The sequence below is a fragment of the Podarcis cretensis genome (assembly GCF_951804945.1).
Source record: "Podarcis cretensis genome assembly, chromosome: 4".
NCBI lineage: Eukaryota > Metazoa > Chordata > Lepidosauria > Squamata > Lacertidae > Podarcis > Podarcis cretensis.
In genome coordinates, this window is record NC_137173.1 from 1456682 (window position 1) to 1476492 (window position 19811).

General features: G+C 48.8%; 1 long non-coding RNA gene across 1 annotated transcript; it reads right to left on the bottom strand.

Annotated features, from left to right (window-relative positions):
- Positions 1–9852: 9852 nt before the first annotated feature.
- On the bottom strand, positions 9853–19601 carry LOC307215117. Its single transcript, XR_013838278.1, has 3 exons — positions 19144–19601; positions 17715–17890; positions 9853–10078 (listed from the first exon to the last, which is right to left on the bottom strand). It is a non-coding gene; the product is annotated as an uncharacterized lncRNA (long non-coding RNA).
- Between the last annotated feature and the right edge of the window lie 210 nt (positions 19602–19811).

Sequence of the window (19811 nt, forward strand, 5' to 3'; positions counted from 1 at the left end):
CTTTTTAAGACGCTGTCTAGGTTTGCCATCGCCTTTCTCCCAAGGAGCAGGCGTCTTTTAATTTCGTGACTGCTGTCACCATCTGCAGTGATCATGGAGCCCAAGAAAGTAAAATCTCTCACTGCCTCCATTTCTTCCCCTTCTATTTGCCAGGAGGTGATGGGACCAGTGGCCATGATCTTCGTTTTTTTTGATGTTGAGCTTCAGACCATATTTTGCGCTCTCTTCTTTCACCCTCATTAAAAGGTTCTTTAATTTCTCCTCACTTTCAGCCATCAAAGTTGTGTCATCTGCATATCTGAGGTTGTTGATATTTCTTCCGGCAATCTTAATTCCAGTTTGGGATTCATCCAGCCCAGCCTTTCGCATGATGAATTCTGCATTTAAGTTAAATAAGCAGGGAGACAATATGCACCCTTGCCATACTCCTTTCCCAATTTTGAACCAATCAGTTGTTCCATATCCAGTTCTAACTGTAGCTTCTTGTCCCACATAGAGATTTCTCAGGAGACAGATGAGGTGATCAGGCACTCCCATTTCTTTAAGAACTTGCCATAGTTTGCTGTGGTCGACACAGTCAAAGGCTTTTGCATAGTGTTCTTTCCCCATGAGCTCAAGCGTGTGCTGGGTGAATCCTTTAGACTCCGCAAAGGACACCCCCCTCCATCGCTGCTTTCTCTAGCAGCACTTGTCATGGCGGACTAGCATGGCCTTTCTTAATGGCGCTGCAACTTGCAAAGCTCATCAGGAGCATAAGGGGGCAATGTATTAGGCACCTCTGAGAAGCCCAGAAATGCTGCCTGATGGTTAGCAATGAATAATCTAGCACAATCCTTCAAAGGAAGTCCCTATTATTCCCATTAGACAGATAAGAACATACAGTGGAATCCAAACTAAGTTTGTTGAGCTTAGAACTCATCAAAATCAAGTTAATCATGGCCAATATAAATGGGATTTAAGGGCAACAAGTAACCACGCAGTTCTCGGCGTGTCTAGCTAGAGGGGTGTCTTCTTGAATTTGATGGGTCTTACTCACAGATATTGGGATACGGGTGGCGCTGTGGTTTAAACCACAGAGCCTAGGACTTGCTGATCAGAAGGTCGCGGTTCGAATCCCCATGACGAGGTGAGCTCCCGTTGCTCGTTCCCTGCTCCTGCTGACCCAACAGTTTGAAAGTACGTCAAAGTGCAAGTAGATAAATAGGTACCACTCCGGTCGGAAGGTAAACAGTGTTTCCGTGTGCTGCTCTGGTTCACCAGAAGTGGCTTAGTCATGCTGGCCACATGACCCGGAAGCTGTATGTCGGCTTCCTCGGCCAATAAAGTGAGGTGAGCGCCACAACCCCAGAGTCGGCCACGACTGGACCTAATGGTCAGGGGTCCCTTTACCTTTACCCTTTTACTCACAGGTAACTCCCAACACAGAATTATAGATACCTCTGGCAGGGCTTTAAGGGGAGTTCCTGGGAAATTTGAAACTGCCCTGTCAGACTGGACCAAGCTCCATTTAGCCCAGTGCTCTGTCACTGATGGTGGTCAGCCAGGGCATGAGGGTGATGGGTTTTGTCCCCACCCTCAGCAAGGATGGGGAAACCCAAATCTTCTAAGGCTCTGTACTCAACGTACAGTGAAAGCACATGATTTCCCCCAAAGTCTTCTGGGAAGTGTAGTTTAACCCCTCAAAGAGCCACAATACTTAACAAACTGCAGCTCCCGTGATTCAGCTGGAAGCTGAATCTTTGTCTTCGGCGCTGGAGATGGGACAATGTTCTCTCCTGCACCTGAAGGCAGCAAGCCAGCTTGGGGGTGGCAGGCTGTGTTTGTCCTACGATGCCTCACCACTGTGTCCTTCAGCCCAGCATCTGCCCCTGAAGCAGCCACCTCACTCCCAATGACAGGGGTGCCCTGTGCAATCCTGGCCACATGCCCTGATCTCTACCAGGACCCAAGGAAAGCATTGCAAACAGAGATGCAATTACGTGTTTCTTGAGGATAATTGAGCCCACTGAGGATAATTAAGTGCATTTACAGATGATGATTATTACTTCACCATGTATCAATTGAGGGCCCTTGGAATGTAGGACAGGACTCTGCCCCAGGGAGCTCACATTCAGGTTTGACAGCGTGGGGAGGGAAAACCAGAGGGAGAGTTGGAAGCGGCAGGGGTAGGAAGACAGGGAGGTTAAACAAGGGCAGGGATTGGGAGCCCACTGCCTGCCAACGGTCAGTGGGGATGGAAAGCAGAGTCAGACCACATCTGGAAGACATCAGGTTCCCCATCCCTGAGCAAGAGCTTCGTTCAAAATATGGACCACGGGATCTGGACTTCAGGGTCTGGGCTAAACAATGGGGGTGGAGACGCTCCTTTGGGTATAGAGGGCTGAGGCCTTTCATGGCTTTCAAGGTCAACACCAAAACTTTGAATTGTGCTCAGCGATCTTAACAGCCACTGCCAGTCACCAGTCTACCTGCCGCATTCTGGATTAGTTGCAGTTTCCTTATCACCTTCAAAGGTAGCCCCACATGGGGGGCATTGCAGTAGTCCAAGCGGGAGATAACCAGAGCATGCACCACTCTGGCGAGACAAACTGGGGACGGGTGGGGTCTCATCCTGCGTACCAGATGGAGCTGGGAGACAGCTGCCCTGGACACAGAAATGACCTGTGCCTCCATGCACAGCTGTGAGTCCAAAATGACTCCCAGGCTGTGCACCTGGTCCTTCAGGGGCACAGTTACCCCATTAAGGACCAGGGAGTCCTGGATGTTTCAATGAAGGTGAGTTTATGGGTGTGAAATATGTTGGCGGGGGTGTTTATTGGGTTGTTTTTGTTTTGTTTATGTGTTTTGTGTTTTTATATTGTAATTCCATCCTGTGAAGCCGCAAATTTAATAAACAAATAAATGGATAGAACGAAATGAATTTGGGGGGCCACTAGGGGGCGCATCGGAAGATGGCTGACAATAACATCTCTCCGACCCACACGAGGTAATTTGGAGGATATGTTGGGAGTAATTAGCCTCCCTACCCCCCCCACAGGATGGTGGGGGGGACTGCCCTTGCCTGCTGTGCCCTATACCACCCCCAAATTTGTGGGGATGAGGGCACTAGGCACAAAGCCCTCCTGTGGGATTCCGGCACTCCTGGACACCGTCCCTGATCCGTGCCACTAGCTGCAAGAACTTCAAAAGAAACAATTTGGATGATGGAATGCACATATCTCAAGGAAGGAGGGGGAGTAAAGACTGCTAACAGAAGAGATCTCTGATAAAACAAGTCAAGATTAAATCATGAGAAGATACGCCAAGACACGGTATGGCAAATGACTGATGGGGGAGGGGGGAAAACTTTCCTTTCTTTCCTTATGTGATTAACAAGAATTCCCTCCCCTCACAAGTCAGAATTGTCGTTTTAAGGACTTAAGCTGTGGATTTAAGGCTGTGTGGGGATAAACTTTCGAACCAAAGCATGTTTTAAGAAGAGCGTGGAATGTATAACAGCTTTGGAATGATGCAGTTAAAAATGCCATCGCCATATTGGGAAGTTCTGTTGGAGGACTTAAGTCTGAGAGGACAAATAGAGAAATAGAGCTGTTTTTATATTGTGGGTGAAACTCCTCAGTGGGACTTAAGAATGACAGTTCTGTAATTCATGATGGAAAGAGCGCTGTTATTTATGAAGGTGATGATATATGGAAACCATCTCGATTTGAGGATTGGAAGAACGGAAAATTCACACAGGATTATTATTGGTGTTTATTGGCTTAAGGAGACTATCAGAAGAGATCATAAAGAAAAAAGAGGAAATATATGAACAATATATGAACAAGATGTGAAACAGCAAGAGAAGACTGGATAGAATTATGAACTCTGTTTGGACTGATTTGGATTGATTTGGACATTAACACAGTAGCAAGAAGATGATCAGAATCCTCCTTCGGATCTTGAAATATGGGTCCCCCCAACAAAATTTGAAATTCGGCTTTGTAATTCAGAATTTATGTGATGTGATTTAATTTGATTTGTTTGGCCGGTTAATAAAAATTATTTTTAAAAAAAGTTAAGGAAAGTTTTGTTTCTGCACATCACCCTAGAATGTTCAGTTCACCATGAGTTCATGAAAACATTGCATTCTGACTCGTTCTTAGTCTGACCTGTTCTTAGTGCTTGGTTGACCACATATATGGATGAATGCTGTATATTAATCACTAGTAATAGTTTAAGTCTTCCTATTTTAATCACTAGTTATAATTTAATAAGGAAGCTTTCACGCCTGTCCAATTCTGTGTTCCTTTTCCCACCCTTTAATCTATTGATGATTAATGTCTATAGGTAACCTTTGCTTTGTACTTGCGTTAACCAATCAGCAACAACCACATATGTGGCAATGCTGTAATATTCAATAAAAGGGACTCCCCGAGACATGCTCGGTAGATGCCTCCCATATGACACCCACCACTCGTCTGTCGTTTATTTCAACAAAATGAATTCCACCCTCTCCCTGCCGATTAAGAAGCAGCTCCGTCCCTGACACCGATCTGGAAGGAGGCAGGGATGTGCATTGCGGGGTGGGAGTGGCCCTTGGGGGTCTCCCTGGGTTGCCCATGTTGGTACCCCCACCCCTTATTCAGAGGGATGGAATCCCAGAGCAGGGGAGGGTCCGCATCCCCCTCTGAGTCTCTCACCCCCAATTTCTCCAGAGTAGGAAGAAAAGAGAGGGCAACTGGCCAGAACTGGGTGGGGAGATGACCAACGAGACAGGGGGGGCAATTGGGGCATTGGGGGGGTCAGTCTGCCAGGAGCTTTGAGGATGAAGGATTTGGGGAAACAGCGGGGGTCCCTGGCTCCCAAAAGCACTGCAGCTTTGGGGGGTGTTAACGGAAAAATCCGAGGGCTCCCTTGGACAAAAACAAAGACACCAACCAGGATAACTTGGAGCAAAACAGCAGCCTGTAGGCTTGGCCTTTATTGATCTGTTGCAACAGGGTGCTCCCCTCACTTGCAGGAGAGAGGAAGGACCCACAAAAATGGTGTGCAAGACCTTATAAAGACTTTTGAAATTGCCACCCTGTAGATCAAGACCACCCCCAGAAACATCATACATACATCACAGAAAGGAGGGGTTGAGGGAGGAGTTGTGGTGGTAACCTGAGTCTCCTGTCACCTGGCTGGTTCCCCCTTTCCCCCTCCCCATGAGTATTTTCCAGGTGACAGAGGGGAGTTTGCAGTTTCCTGCCCCCAGAGGGAAGAGCTGGTTATTGTCCTTTGTTCCAGTCTGTGCTGAATCCTCTCCCATATGCAAGTTCTTTGCGATCTTGATGGTCTTCTGTCTAGGACCATGAGGGTTGGCATAGCAACTGGGCAGGGCTCCTGTGGATGTGCTGGGATGCTGAAGGGATTATGGCTGCCCTGTATCAAACCTTCCCCATTTTGTAGTCCTTCCTTCATGGAGTAAAATAAAAGTGGAACAGTGCAAATCCGATGTATGGTTGATTTTCTATGAATTTATAACAGAAGCGTAGCGTATGGAGTGTGTGAGTGTGAGTGTGTGTGAAGTTTGTACAAACTGAATGATTGGGGGGGTTCCTGCGACAGGGGGGGACAAAGTGCCACAGAGCCATGAACCCCCCCCCACTGGTGCTCAATGGTTCCTCTTAAGTGACAGAGAACCCCCCCTTTCCTAGCCCCCCAACTAACTTGAGACGTTTCCCCCCACCCCCAGGCGTGTCCCCTCCCTCCGTCCCAGAGAAAAAGACACAGGAAACCAGGTCACACTGCAGAGGGAGGATTTATTAGAAGTACTGTTTGGGGGGGAGATAGGCTGTCCCCCCCTAGTCCTGAACGGACTCCCTAGTCCTGAACGGGAGCTCCTGCCCAAGCTGCCAACAGGGGCAACCAGCGCCTGGCCTTACCGGGCAAGGATATCCCCACCAATGGCGGCCATGTTGACTTTGCTCCATCAAATGTTGATGAGCTGCTTCTCCTTTGCGGTCCAGTGCACCATGATGGCTGGCTGTGGGCTGTGAGCTTCTCTCGGCTGCTGGAGAAAACCTTCTGGGCTGAGCTGGAGCTTCTTCCAGGACTGGAGCCTTTTATGCCCTGGGCCAAAGCTCCTCCTCCTGGATTTACAGAAGCTTCCTTGTTTCAGATTTGATCAAAGAATGTCATGCTTTTCCTTAGGACATCCCTATTTTCTCTGAGAAAGCCTGAAGGGTATGGAGTATCGTATTTTTCACACCATAGGACGCACCGGACAATAGGACACACCTTGTTTTAGAGGGGGGACAACAAGAAAAAAAATCTCCCCCTCTCTGCCCAGCGCCCCTTCAGCAAAGCGGCAAGAGGTGCTGCGCAGAGAGGGGAAGAATTTCCCCCCTCTTGTTTTCCCACTCTAAAACAAGGTGCCGTTTAAGGTGCGTTCAGGCAGCTACCCTGGAAGCCTGGAGAGCGAGAGGGGTCGGTGCGCAACGAACCCTCTCGCTCTCCAGGCTTCAGGTTCCCTTCGACCTGCTCTTTGGGGCTAGTGGGGGGAAGCCCACCACCAGCCCCAAAGAGCAGGTCAGGGAGCAGCGGAAAGGTGCACCGGAGAGGCTCCTGCCATAGCCGCGCGTCACCTCTCCAGCCAGGAGAGGGTCACAGGGCTATGGCGTCTTCCCTCCATAGGACGCACACACGTTTCCCCTTCATTTTTGAAGGGGGAAAAGTGCGTCCTATAGAGCGAAAAATATGGTGATTGTGAGAATATAGTTCCATCCCACCTTAACAGAGTCAGGCATGACTGTTGTGTATCACATGCCTGTTTATGTCCAGCACAGTCTGCTGGGAACTCCCGTTGTATGTTGCTTTTGTGTTCCTGCTGTTTTGCCGGAGACGAAGGGATGCAGACATGTTTTCCTGTGTTCCTGAACAATGCTGAATAAATGCTGTAAATAATGCTTACATCTGCCTCTGTCCGCCTCATCTGCTGTGTGATGATTTAGACACTCTGCTGAAGAGCGTGCATGGGTCTCTAAGCATATCTGAGGCTTGTGTCACTGACGGACTGAAGCTGTTCCACAGAAAACGGGTGATCGTCCAGATTAAGCTGGGGGCCTGCCTGATGCCCCCGTTTCCCCGGCAGTATCCCAACAGTATTGCCACCCCCGAGCCAAGGAGACAAGCAACTATACAACTTTTAAAAGACACTTGAAGGCAGCCCTGGATAGTGAAGTCCCAAAGGAGGGTCTCCACCCCATTGCTCATGACTCATGAATTACCCAGACTCATGGAGGAGAGGCTATCAATGGCTCCTAGTCTGGCTGGCTCTGCTCTCCCTCCACCATCAGAGGCAGCGATGCTTCTGGATCCCAAGTGTGTATTTGCCCAGACTGATTTAGGTGGCATTTCAAGGGGCGCAGAATCATCTTTCTCCTGAGAAACACCTGCCTGGGACCTCAACTTTTCTGGTTGTATGACTTTGGGTCACTTTAGAAGTCCTCAATTCTTTCCGCACTCCTTCGCCCTTTTGTACAAATCTTCTGCTTCAAAGCCCATATTCTGAGCCAAGCTCTTGCTCAGGGATGGGGAACCTGAGGCCTTCCGGATGTGGTCTGACTCTGCTTCCCATTGGCAGGCAGTGGGCTCCCAATCCCTGCCCTTGTTGAACCTCCCTGTCTTCCTACCCCTGCCGCTTCCAACTCTCCCTCTGCTGTTCTCTCCCCATGCTGTCAAACCTGAATGTGAGCTCCCTGGGGCAGAGTCCTGTCCTACATTCCAAGAGCCCTCAATTGATAAACGGCAAAATAATAATAATCACCATCATTATCTGAAAGTGAAATTAATTATCCTCCATGGGCTCAATTATCCTCAAGAGACAAGCGATTTAAACTCTGTTTGCAATGCTTTCTTGGGCTCTGCTTCCTCCCCGACAACATCCACACCTTCCTCCCTTACCTGGCCTTGGACATGGCTGTCCGACCTCCGGCCCCCATAACCAGCAACTCAGCCTCACTAGCGCGGACTGCAGAGGGTGAACATGAAACCCCTAGGGGTTTTTTTGTATAAATATATAATATACATCCCCTCCTGTAACACTGCCAATCTCCCAGGGCCACCCACCTTTCACATTCCACCAAATTTAATTTTACATACAACCAGCTCATTAAGAAATATGCACAATCCATTTCTCTTCTTTTGCGTCTCAGAAGTCGTCAAGATGCTACACAATGTGGTCCGTCCTGTCCCTTTTCCCTGCTCTTGTTTCCACCTTCAGGCTCCAAGGAGATGGGCTGATGTAATCTCCACAAAATCCTGGTCTCCTCTCCTTCCTCCCCCCTAAACTCGTAAATCTTCCTGCTTAGCAGACAGTCGATCCAGTTGTCACCCCTCTTTTCTTTTTTACTGCTTTTATTTCTCATGAGGAAGTCCCAAGGGGGGGTCAAAATCCCTCAAAACTCCCTCTTCTTTCAGGCAAAGTCCTGACTTCTAAAACTAATCCATCGCAAAGAGGCAAATTTAAAGTCCGCTCTTCCCGAAATCTTTGCATTCCTTGCTTCAGGGGAAGGGAGATGACGCAGATCCCGAAAAAGCCCCATAACTTAAAACATTCCCTCCCCTCCTTGCCCCGTTCAAGCAAAGCAGAAATCAGCGTCTTTCCAAAGAGATGCTTTTCTCCTGCAGCAGAAATCAGGATCCCTTTGAAGGGGGCGTGTGGCTCTTCGCTTGCCAATTGTGTCCCCATTCAAAGCTGTTCCCCGCCCTCCCCACGGGAGTTGGCCAGGGCTGAAATCCTTTGCTGAAGGAGCCAGGCAGCTTTCTGGGGCAGCGAATGGCCGGAGGGCGCAAGGAAGGCGCTTGCTCTGCGCCCGAGGACACCTGGCTGGCAGTCAGAAGGACAAAAGCCACAGGGGGAGGGGCTGCTTCCAAGCCTGGGACGGGGGGAGAACCTCGCCTCTGCTTCGTCTGGGAGACAGGGATGTCCATCCCGGATCAGAAACCCCCCAAAATAAATTACCGGGCGAGCGCGGGTCGTGCCCTTTCGATGCCCTCGGAAGGTTAGGGGAGACCTGCCCCTTTCCCCCCATAGACCTCCGCCTGGGACCCCCAAAGGGCGACTTGCCGGGTTCGCTGCCCCCCTGGCGTTTTATTTTGGATCGCTTTGTTTGATGTTCCAATGAAGGTGGTAAATTCTTTTGATGCTATTATGGGTGTGAAATATGTAGGCGGGGGTGTTTATTGGGTTGTATTTGTTTTTATTTGATTATGTGTTTTGTGTTTTTATATCGTAATTTCATCCTGTGAACCCCCAGATTTAATGAACAAATAAATGGATAAAACGAAATGAATTCCCCCCTCTCTCCGTCCCCGACACCCATCTGGAAAGAGGCAGGGAGGGGCATTGCGGGGGGAGAGTGGCCCTTGGGGGTATCCCTGGGTGGCCATGTTGGTACCCCCACCACTTATTCAGAGGGATGGAATCCAGAGCAGGGGAAGGGTCCGCAACACCCTCTGAGTCTTTCGCCCCCAATTTCTCCACAGTAGGAAGAACAGAGAGGGCAACTGCCCAGAACTGGGTGGGGAGATGACCGGGGGGGGCAATGGGGGCATGGGGGGGTCAGTCTGGCAGAAGCTTTGAGGATGAAGGATTTGGGGAAACAGCGGGGGTCCCTGGCTCCGAAAAGCACTGCAGCTTCAGGGAGGTGGGCAAAGTGCCACAGAGTCCTGAACCCCCCCCCCCAGTGGTGCTCAATGGTTCCTCTTGAGTGACAGAGAAGCCCCCCCTTTCCCAGCCCCCCAACTAACAGGAGGTGTTTCTACCCCCCACGTCCAGGCCAGTCCCCTCCCTCCGTCCCAGAGAAGGAGACACAGGAAACCAGGTCAGATGCAGAGGGAGGATTTATTAGAGGGTCAAGCGTCACATGGGGGCAGGAAGGGGAGACCAGCAGGAGGCGGCCGCTTCTCCCTGGGGGAGTCTCAGTGGGACCGGCAGGCCAGCGCATGAGCCACCACCCTGACCAGCTTGTGGAAGGCATGATGGCAAGCAGGGGTGAATTCCTGTCCAAGGGGGGGCTAGCAGGAGGGTGATGAGGACCTCGCCCAGGAGCTGGAAGAGAAAAGAGAGGGTGACTCCTTCTGCCAGGGGGCCCATGTGTGGGACACCCTCTCCCCACAACAGATCCCACAACAGATTCAACAGATTGAGACTGAATCCTGACAAGACAGAAACACTGTTTAGGGTGGACTGGGGGCAGGCAGGTGGGGGGGGGACTCCCTGGTTCTGAATGGGGTAACTGTGCCCCTGAAGGACCAGGTGCACAGCCTGGGAGTCATTTTGGACTCACAGCTGTGCATGGAGGCACAGGTCATTTCTGTGTCCAGGGCAGCTGTCTCCCAGCTCCATCTGGTCCACAGGATGAGACCTTACGTGCCCACAGACTGTCTCTCCAGAGTGGTGCATGCTCAAGTTATCTCCCGCTTGGACTACTGCAATGCACTCTACGTGGGGCTACCTTTGAAGGTGACACGGAAACTGCAACTAATCCAGAATGCGGCAACTAGACTGGTGACTGGCAGTGGCTGTTAAGATCGCTGAGCACAATTCAAAGTTTTGGTGTTGACCTTGAAAGCCCTGAAAGGCCTCAGCCCTGTATACCCAAAGGAGGGTCTCCACCCCCATTGTTCAGCCCAGACTCTGAGGTCCAGCTCCCTTTTGGCGGTTCCCTCACTGTGAGAGGTGAGGTTACAGGGAACCAGGCAGAGGGCCTTCTTGGTTGTGGCCCCTGCCCTGTGGAATGCCCTCCCACCAGATGTCAAGGAAATAAACAACTAACTGAAATCTGAAGGCAACCCTGTAACAGGAAATGTCTAATGTCTTACAATGTTTTATGTCCTGTAAGCCACCCAGAGTGACACACACACACACACACACACACACACACACACACACACAGGGCACCCCCAGTCCCCCCCCCCTGCCAGGCAGCCCCTTGGGGCGGGGGAGCAGAGCAGCCTCACCATGAAGTTGACAGGGTCCATGTGGAGCTTGTCGCAGAGCATTTCACGCAGCTCGGAAAAAGCCTCCTGGACCTCGTGCAAGGAGGGCTGGAGAGGATCCTAATGAGAGGGCGGGCTGGGGAGGTTCCTGAAGAAAGAGAAGAGCCTCTCGTTTAAGGGTTACATCGGCCAGCAAGCTGCAGAGAAGGAACAAATGAAGGAAGGAAGGAAAAAGGGAGAGGCATGGAGGGTTATTATCCAAGTGGAAAGAGGAGCTCCTGCCCAACCTGCTTAGAGAGGCAACCACCCCTGGCCTTACATGCGAAGGGATTCATTCCAAGAAATGACAGTCACATCCATATTGATGATGATCTGCATCTCGGTCATGATGGCTGGCTGTGGGCTGGGAGCTTCTCTCGGCTGCTGGAGAAAAACTTCTGGGCTGAGCTGGAGCTTCTTCCAGGGCTGGAGCCTTTTATACCCTGCGCCAAAGCTCCTCCTCCTGGATTTACAGAAGCCGACCTGGTTTCTGATTTGATCTAAGAATGTCCTGCTTTTCCTGAAGACATCCCTATTTTCCCCTGAGAAATCCTGGAGGGTATGGAGTGATGCCACGCCTGTGCCAAGGAGACAAGCAAGTATAAAGGCTTTAGAAGACATCTGAAGGCAGCCCCAAAGGAGCGTCTCCACCCCCATTGCTCAGTCTGGACACTGAGGTCATCCTCCTCTGGTGATTCAGCTACAGGGTACCAGGCAAAGGGCCTTCTTGGCAGTGGCTCCCTCCCTGTGGAAAGACATCAGATGTCAACCTGGGTGGCCTGAAAGAAGGGCTAGGCAGATTCATGGAGGAGAAGCTCTAATGGCTCCTTGTCTGGATGGCTTTTCTCTCCCTCCAGCATCAGAGGCAGCAATGAAAAAAGAACTTTTTCAAGGTGACCTTTCAAGGGGCGCAGAATCATCTTTCTCCTGAGAAACGCCTGCTCGTGACCTCAACTTTTCTGGTTGTATGACTTTGGGTCACTTTAGAAGTCTTCAATTCTTTCATCATTCCTGCCCCCTTTTGTACACCTGTTCTGCTTCAAAGCCCATATTCTGAGCGAAGCTCTTGCTCAGGGATGGGGAACCTGAGGTCTTCCGGAATGTGGTCTGACTCTGCTTCCCATTGGCAGGCAGTGGGCTCCCAATCCTTGCCCTTGTTGAACCTCCCTGTCTTCCTACCCCTCCCGCTTCCAACTCTCCCTCTGCTTTTCTCTCCCCACACTGTCAAACCTGAATGTGAGCTCCCTGGGGCAGAGTCCTGTCCTACATTCCAAGGGCCCTCAATTGATACATGGTGAAGTAATAATCATCATCTGTAAATGCATTTAATTATCCTCAACGGGCTCAATTATCCTCAAGCAATTGCAACTCTCTTTGCAATGCTTTCTTGGGCCCTGGTACAGATCAGGGCATGTGGCCAGGATTGCCCGGGGCCACCCCTGTCATTGGGAATGAGGTGGCTGCTTCAGGGGCAGATGCTGGGCTGGAGGACACAGTGGTGAGGCATCGTAGGACAAACACAGCCTGCCATCCCCAAGCTGGCTTGCTGCCTTCAGGTGCAGGAGAGAACATTGTCCCATCTCCAGCGCCGAAGACAAAGATTCAGCTTCCAGCTGAATCATGGGAGCTACAGTTTATTAAGTATTGTGGCTTTTTCAGGGGGTAAACTACACTTCCCAGAAGACTTTGGGGAAAATCATGTGCTTTCACTGTACGTTGAGTACAGAGCCTTAGAAGATTTGGGTTTCCCCATCCTTGCTGAGGGTGGGGACAAAACCCATCACCCTCATGCCCTGGCTGACCACCATCAGTGACAGAGCACTGGGCTAAATGGAGCTTGGTCCAATCTGACAGGGCAGTTTCAAATTTCCCAGGAACTCGCCTTAAAGCCCTGCCAGAGATATCTATAATTCTGTGTTGGGAGTTACCTGTGAGTAAAAGGGTAAAGGTAAAGGGACCCCTGACCATTAGGTCTAGTCGTGGCCGACTCTGGGGTTGTGGTGCTCATCTCGCTTTATTGGCCGAGGCAGCCGACATACAGCTTCCGGGTCATGTGGCCAGCATGACTAAGCCACTTCTGGTGAACCAGAGCAATGCATGGAAACACTGTTTATCTTCCCGCTGGAGCGGTATCTATTTATCTACTTGCACTTTGACGTGCTTTCGAACTGCTGGGTTGGCAGGAGCAAGGACCAAGCAACAGGAGCTCAACCCGTCGCGGGGATTTGAACCGCCAACCTTCTGATCAGCAAGTCCTAGGCTCTGTGGTTTAAACCACAGCGCCACCCGTATCCCAATTTCTGTGAGTAAGACCCATCAAATTCAAGAAGACACCCCTCTAGCTAGACACGCCGAGAACTGCGCTGTTACTTGTTGCCCTTAAATCCCATTTGTATTTTTTTTAAAATAAAATTTTATTAAGATTTTAAAGGTTACAAAAAGAAAAGAAAAGAAAACAATCAAGGAAGAAAAAGAAAAAAACAATACATATATATATATATAAAATCATCAAAAAACAGAAAATGAAAAAAGAAATAAAAAACAAGTCAAACCTTTAACTCACTTACATTCACTTATTTCCTTGACTTCCTCCCATTTGTATTGGCCATGATTAACTTGATTTTGATGAGTTCTAAGCTCAACAAACTTAGTTTGGATTCCACTGTATGTTCTTATCTGTCTAATGGGAATAATAGGGACTTCCTTTGAAGGACTGTGCTAGATTATTCATTGCTAACCATCAGGCAGCATTTCTGGGCTTCTCAGAGGTGCCTAATACATTGCCCCCTTATGCTCCTGATGAGCTTTGCAAGTTGCAGCGCCATTAAGAAAGGCCATGCTAGTCCGCCATGACAAGTGCTGCTAGAGAAAGCAGCGATGGAAGGGGGGGGTGTCCTTTGCGGAGTCTAAAGGATTCACCCAGCACACGCTTGAGCTCATGGGGACATGCCCCCCCCCCGACCGTGGCTGAATTCATTCCCAACAACCCAAAGGACAGGCTGTCCCCCAGACGGCACCCAGGGACAACTGGGCAGATCTCCCACTGAAGATTCATCCTTGCTACCAACCTTGGGGCGTGTAAAAGTGTCCGTGGTCTCTTAACAGAAATCTAAACTCAAGAAACCTACGGCACCCAAGGTTATTTAGTGCAAGGAGCAGAAGTGATATGCAGGTGATTTAAGTTTCTGGTGTTGATGCAATCGTAATTCCTTGGCAAAAGCAAATCAAAACATTAGTGGAGTAACTGGTGCATTGCAAGGCAGAAAAGACCCTCAACGTTGATATGAAAAGCACTTGCGTTGGGTTTCTATGTCCTGTTGCTACCTGTTGCTACCTGGTTATTTGACATGTTGCTACCTGGTTATTTGACTGACCAGTTCCCAGATGCAGGGCTGGGGAAAGTTCTGAACAAAACAAAACCAGAAACACTTTCCTGTGAGAGAACAGCACCAAAGGTCTTGCGCATGATCAGGGCCTCAAAGCTGCCCGTCCATCAGCTGCCTTGCTCTCCTGGCAGAGGGAATTGCTAGCCTGATGGACGGCCCTCTTGTCATCAGAGAAATGCTGGAGGGTATGTGATCCTGGCTGCTGAAGATGGCTGGAAGGTCGCTTGTCCCGTCAGCTGGATGAGCTGATCTGCAGAGCCAAGAGGGGCTCTCTGGGCCGTCTATAACTGAGGATCTGGGCTTGAGTTCCCCAACTGAAGAGGAAGGTAAGTCAGAGCAGTTGCTCTTTTGCTAAGCCTGTTAGATACGTCAGCAGTCGGTCTACGAGCATTTAGGAAAAGATGCTTACTGAGACCCAGCATAGGTTTCCCCCCAAAAAGTCAGCCAGAGAAATCTGATTTCTTTCTTTCTTTCTTTCTTTCTTTCTTTCTTTCTTTCTTTCGTTCTTTCGTTCTTTCGTTCTTTCGTTCTTTCGTTCTTTCGTTCTTTCGTTCTTTCGTTCTTTTTTCTCTTTTTGGACGGAGTTACAAACTTGGTGGATCAGGGGAATGCTGTGGACATAGTGTATCTTGAATTCATTGAGGCTTCTGACAAAATCCCCCATGATTTTCTAGCGAGGTAGCTGTTGAAATAGAGGTTGAACAAGGTAACTATTTGGTGGATTGGTAGATGGTTGACTGACCGAACCCAAAGAGGACTTCTTAATGGTTCCTCATCAACCTGGGGAGAAGTGATAAGTGATGTGCGCAGTGTGCTGTCCTGGGTCTGTCGTTGTTTGACGTCTTTATAAAGGACTTGGATGAAAGAATTGAGGGGGTGCTCATCCAATTTGCAGTTGAAACCAAACTGGAAATCGTAGCTAATGCCGCAGAAGACACAATCAGGATTCAAAATGACCTCAGCAGTCAACCAAAAACTCTTTCAGATCAAAATGCAATTTTGTGTGAAATTATAGGAATAGACTATTCGTTGGAGATTGAATGTGAATTTATTAGATGATCAAGAAATATATGAAAAAGCACAATAAACTTTAAAAGACTATTTTATGCCTAATTGGAATGGAGAAATAAAAATCAATGCAATGTGGGGGAGACCTGGCTTACTAGCAGTACATGTGAAAAGGATCTAGGGGTCTTGGTGGACCACAATGTCATGGCTAAAATGGCCACTGTTTCTTTAATGCGAATAAAGCTGGGTCAGCATGACTCAGCGGCTTGCAGCAGGTTGTATATATATATATATATTGAGAAATGTTAGTTTGGTGCTGAGGCTGGTGTTTGGGTTGGTTGGTTGGTTAGTGCTGGTGTGTATAGTTATTCAGTCATGTTTTGCACAAGGACTTTTAAGAATAAAACTCTGCAAGGATATTCTCGTGGACTCTTTTATACAGACAAGGGTCCAAGGACCAGGCTGAAGAGACAAAGGGAGGTCAGAACCCTTCCTTCTTTTTTTTGCTTTTTACTAACACTGACACACAAGCTCAACATGAGTCCACACTGTGATGCAGCAGCAAAAAAAGGGAATACTATTCTAGTCTTGTGATTTTATCCTGTGAACCGCCTGAGACCTGCGGGTATAGGGTGGCCTACAAATTTGGATGATGATGATGATGATGATGATGATGATGAAGTACTATCATGGCGCCTTGTAGCTGCCTCTCCTCTCCACTCAGAGCTCCCCTTGCTTTCTTCACAGGGCTGGAACAGGAGCTGCTCTGGCATCCCTTTCTGGAAGGCTTTGGTGCACGGTCCCTGCTTCGGGGTCCTGATCCTGCAGCCCCTTCTCTTCACCACTTTGCAGATCTGCCCAGCCTCCTGCTGAGTCAGGCCTGGCTCCCTCGATAGCTCTGGCTGCAAGAGGCCGACCTGTTGCTCAGGAGGAGGTGAAAATGACTCTGCTGCAGATCACCCAAGCAGCAGCGATTCTGACACAGCAAAAATATACTTTCGCCAAGCGAGCATTGGAATTAAAGGAGCATAACTCAGTCTGCAGGAGCATTGCTGGTTGTTGGCGAGATTCGTTTAACAACAGAGAGAAACTGAACCTTTCGTGTCCTCAGGCCAGTGGAACTCTCTGCAACTGGAGATTCAGGGGGCGCCTTCCATGCAAAGCTTTAGTTGCCTGCCGTGAACATTTCTATTCCTCCCGGACTGTGCAGGCAATTAAGAACGCATCCTTTTGCAAATGGTTAATCGATGTTTGTTGTTCACTTTTTCAAAGGTTAAACAGGTATTATTTCTTTACTGATGTAAATCTCTTGGGTATACTTTTGTATGACACAGTGGTGTACAAATATTTTTATAAATGAATATGAAATGTTTTTATAAATACATATGAATGAAGGAAATAAACAAATGAGGAGAGGTGGGCTCCAGTTGCTCCCAATGGCCAACCAGATGTCCAACGGAAGCCCCCCCTCCCCCAGCCCCCCTCCCGTGCTTTGCTCTCCCCTCCCCCAGTCACAGGAACTCAGTGGCTCAGAGCATATCCCCTCAACTGTGCCAGAACAAACGAGACATCTCATTTTTCCCTGTGTGAGCATGGCAGTCATTTGGGGGCCCCTGCTCTCACGCAATGCCGGAATGCGATTTCCCCTCAAAAAAGCACATTGGGGGGACGAGGGACCTTGTGTGGGTCACGTGATTCATGCAGGAGTCCAGCCCCAGAAGATGGAGTCCCACTTTACCCCCATGTGGCATTAGACAGTGTGCCATGGGCTGGCTGAAAGGAGCCGGGTAGCCACTGTGCCCAAGGTCCACGTAAAGGTCTTCTTCTGCTGCTGTGAATGTAATATCTTATTCTGAAATATTGTTTTGAGTTTGGGGTGGGTGGCTTAGCCAGTAAGATGCTGGAGTGAGTCCCTTCTCATTCCTGGACCCAGCGAGGGTTGAAATCCTTTGCTGAAGGAGCCAGGCAGCTTTCTGGGGCAGCGAATGGCCGGAGGGCGCCAGGAAGGCACTGTGAGAGGTGAGGTTACAGGGAACCAGGCAGAGGGCCTTCTTCGTAGTGGCCCCTGCCCTGTGGAATGCCCTCCCACCAGATGTCAAGGAAATAAACTACTAACTGAAATCTGAAGGCAACTCAGTAACAGGAAATGTCTAATGTCTTACAATGTTTTATGTCCTGTAAGCCACCCAGAGTGACTGACACACACACACACACACACACACACACACACACACACACACATACACATGGCACCCCCAGTCCCCCCCCCCCCGCCAGGCAGCCCCTTGGGGCAGGGGAGCAGAGCAGCCTCACCATGAAGTTGACATGGTCCATGTGGAGATTGTCGCAGAGCAGTTCACGCAGCTCGGAAAAAGCCTCCTGGACCTTGTGCAAAGAGGGCTGGAGAGGATCCTAATGAGAGGTCAGGGCTGGAGAGGTTCCCGAAGAAAGAGAAGAGCCTCTGGCACCAGGGGTAGACCACCAGTGTGCTGTAGAGAAGGAACAAAGGTCCAGGTGGAGAAATCGAAGTTGGAAACAGAATTGTTAGAACCAAAGACTAAGATACTTTCAAGAATGTACAACTTGCTGTTAAAATGGAATACACAAGACGAAATGGTTAAATCGGTTATGATAAAGTGGGCTCAGGATATTGGGCATAATATTATGTTTGAGGACTGGGAAAGGTTGTGGACCACTGGGCGGAACTTCACTGCATGTAATGCTCTGAAGGAAAATGTAATGAAAATGATATATAGATGGTACATGACCCCAGTTAAACTTTCCAAAATATACCATTTGTCTGATAATAAATGTTGGAAATGTAAAGAACATGAAGGAACATTCTTTCACCTCTGGTGGACTTGCCCTAGAGTGAAGGCTTTCTGGGAAATGATATATAATGAGTTGAAAAAGGTATTTAAGTATACCTTCACTAAGAAACCAGAGGCCTTCCTTCTGGGCATTGTCGGCCAGAAGGTGTTAAAGAAGGACTGAACATTTTTTATGTATGCAACAACGGCAGCAAGGATACTCATCGCTAAGAGCTGGAAAACTCAAGATCTACCCACACTGGAAGAGTGGCAGATGCAGCTGATGGACTATATGCAACTGGCCGAGATGACTGGTAGAATTCAAGACCTGGGAGAAGAGAGGGTTGAAGAAGACTGGAAGAAATTCAAGATTTATTTACAAAAGTATTGTAATTTGGTTGAATGCTAAGAAGGATGCTAGATCATAAATAATTGCCTACCACTGAATTAGATTTGAATCTAACGATAAGTGAGATTGAGGAAAATATAAATCTTTTGGAGAATTATTAGACTAAATTAAATGAACGAGATTTAAGAATGTAAACAAGATGATAAATTGCTGGAAAAAGTTTACAATGATGTAAGTGGGAGCGGGAGACGTGAGGGAGTCCAAAGAAGCTTTGAAAATATGTTATGATACATGTCATATTGTTTATTATTTTTGCATTTTGTACTTAAAAAATCTCAATAAATATTTATATATATAAAAAAAGAATGTCTTTTCCAAGCTGGTACCTGCAAATTAGGATTCGTATGTTAATCTTTTAAAAACCTAAATAAATAAATAAAATGACAAAAAAAAAAATAGAGAAGGAACAAAGGAAGGAAGGAAGGAAGGAAGGAAAAAGGGAGAGGCATGGATGGTTATTATCCAGGTGGAAAGAGGAGCTCCTGCCCAAGCTGCTTAGAGAGGCGACCACCCCTGGCCTTACCTGCCAAGGGCTTCTGCACCAATGATGGCCACATCCATATTGATGATGATCTGCATCTCGGTCATGATGGCTGGCTGTGGGCTGGGAGCTTTTCTCGGCTGCTGGAGAAAACCTTCTAGGCTGAGCTGGAGCTTCTTCCAGGGCTGGAGCCTTTTATACCCTGCGCCAAAGCTCCTCCTCCCAGATTTACAGAAGCCGACCTGGATTCTGATTTGATCTAAGAATGCTGTGATGTTCTTTATGACATTCCTCTTTTCCTCTGAGAAATCCTGGAGGGTATGGAGTAATGCCATCCCAGTGCCAAGGAGACAGGCAGGTATAAAGGCTTTAGAAGACATCTGAAGGCAGCCCCAAAGGAGCGTCTCCACCCCCATCGCTCAGCCCAGATACTGAGGTCCTCCTCCTCTGGTGATTCAGCTACAGGGTACCAGGCAAAGGGCCTTCTTAGCAGTGGCTCCCTCCCTGTGGAAAGACATCAGATGTCAACCTGGGTGGCCTGAAAGCCGGACTAGACAGATTCATGGAGTAGAAGCTCTAATGGCTCCTAGTCCGGCTGGCTCTGCTCTCCCTCCACCTTCAGAGGCAGCGATGCTTCTGGATCTCACTTGCAGGAAACGGCGTCAAGGGAGAGGCTCTCGGGCTCCAATCCTGCTTGCCCATTGGGGTCC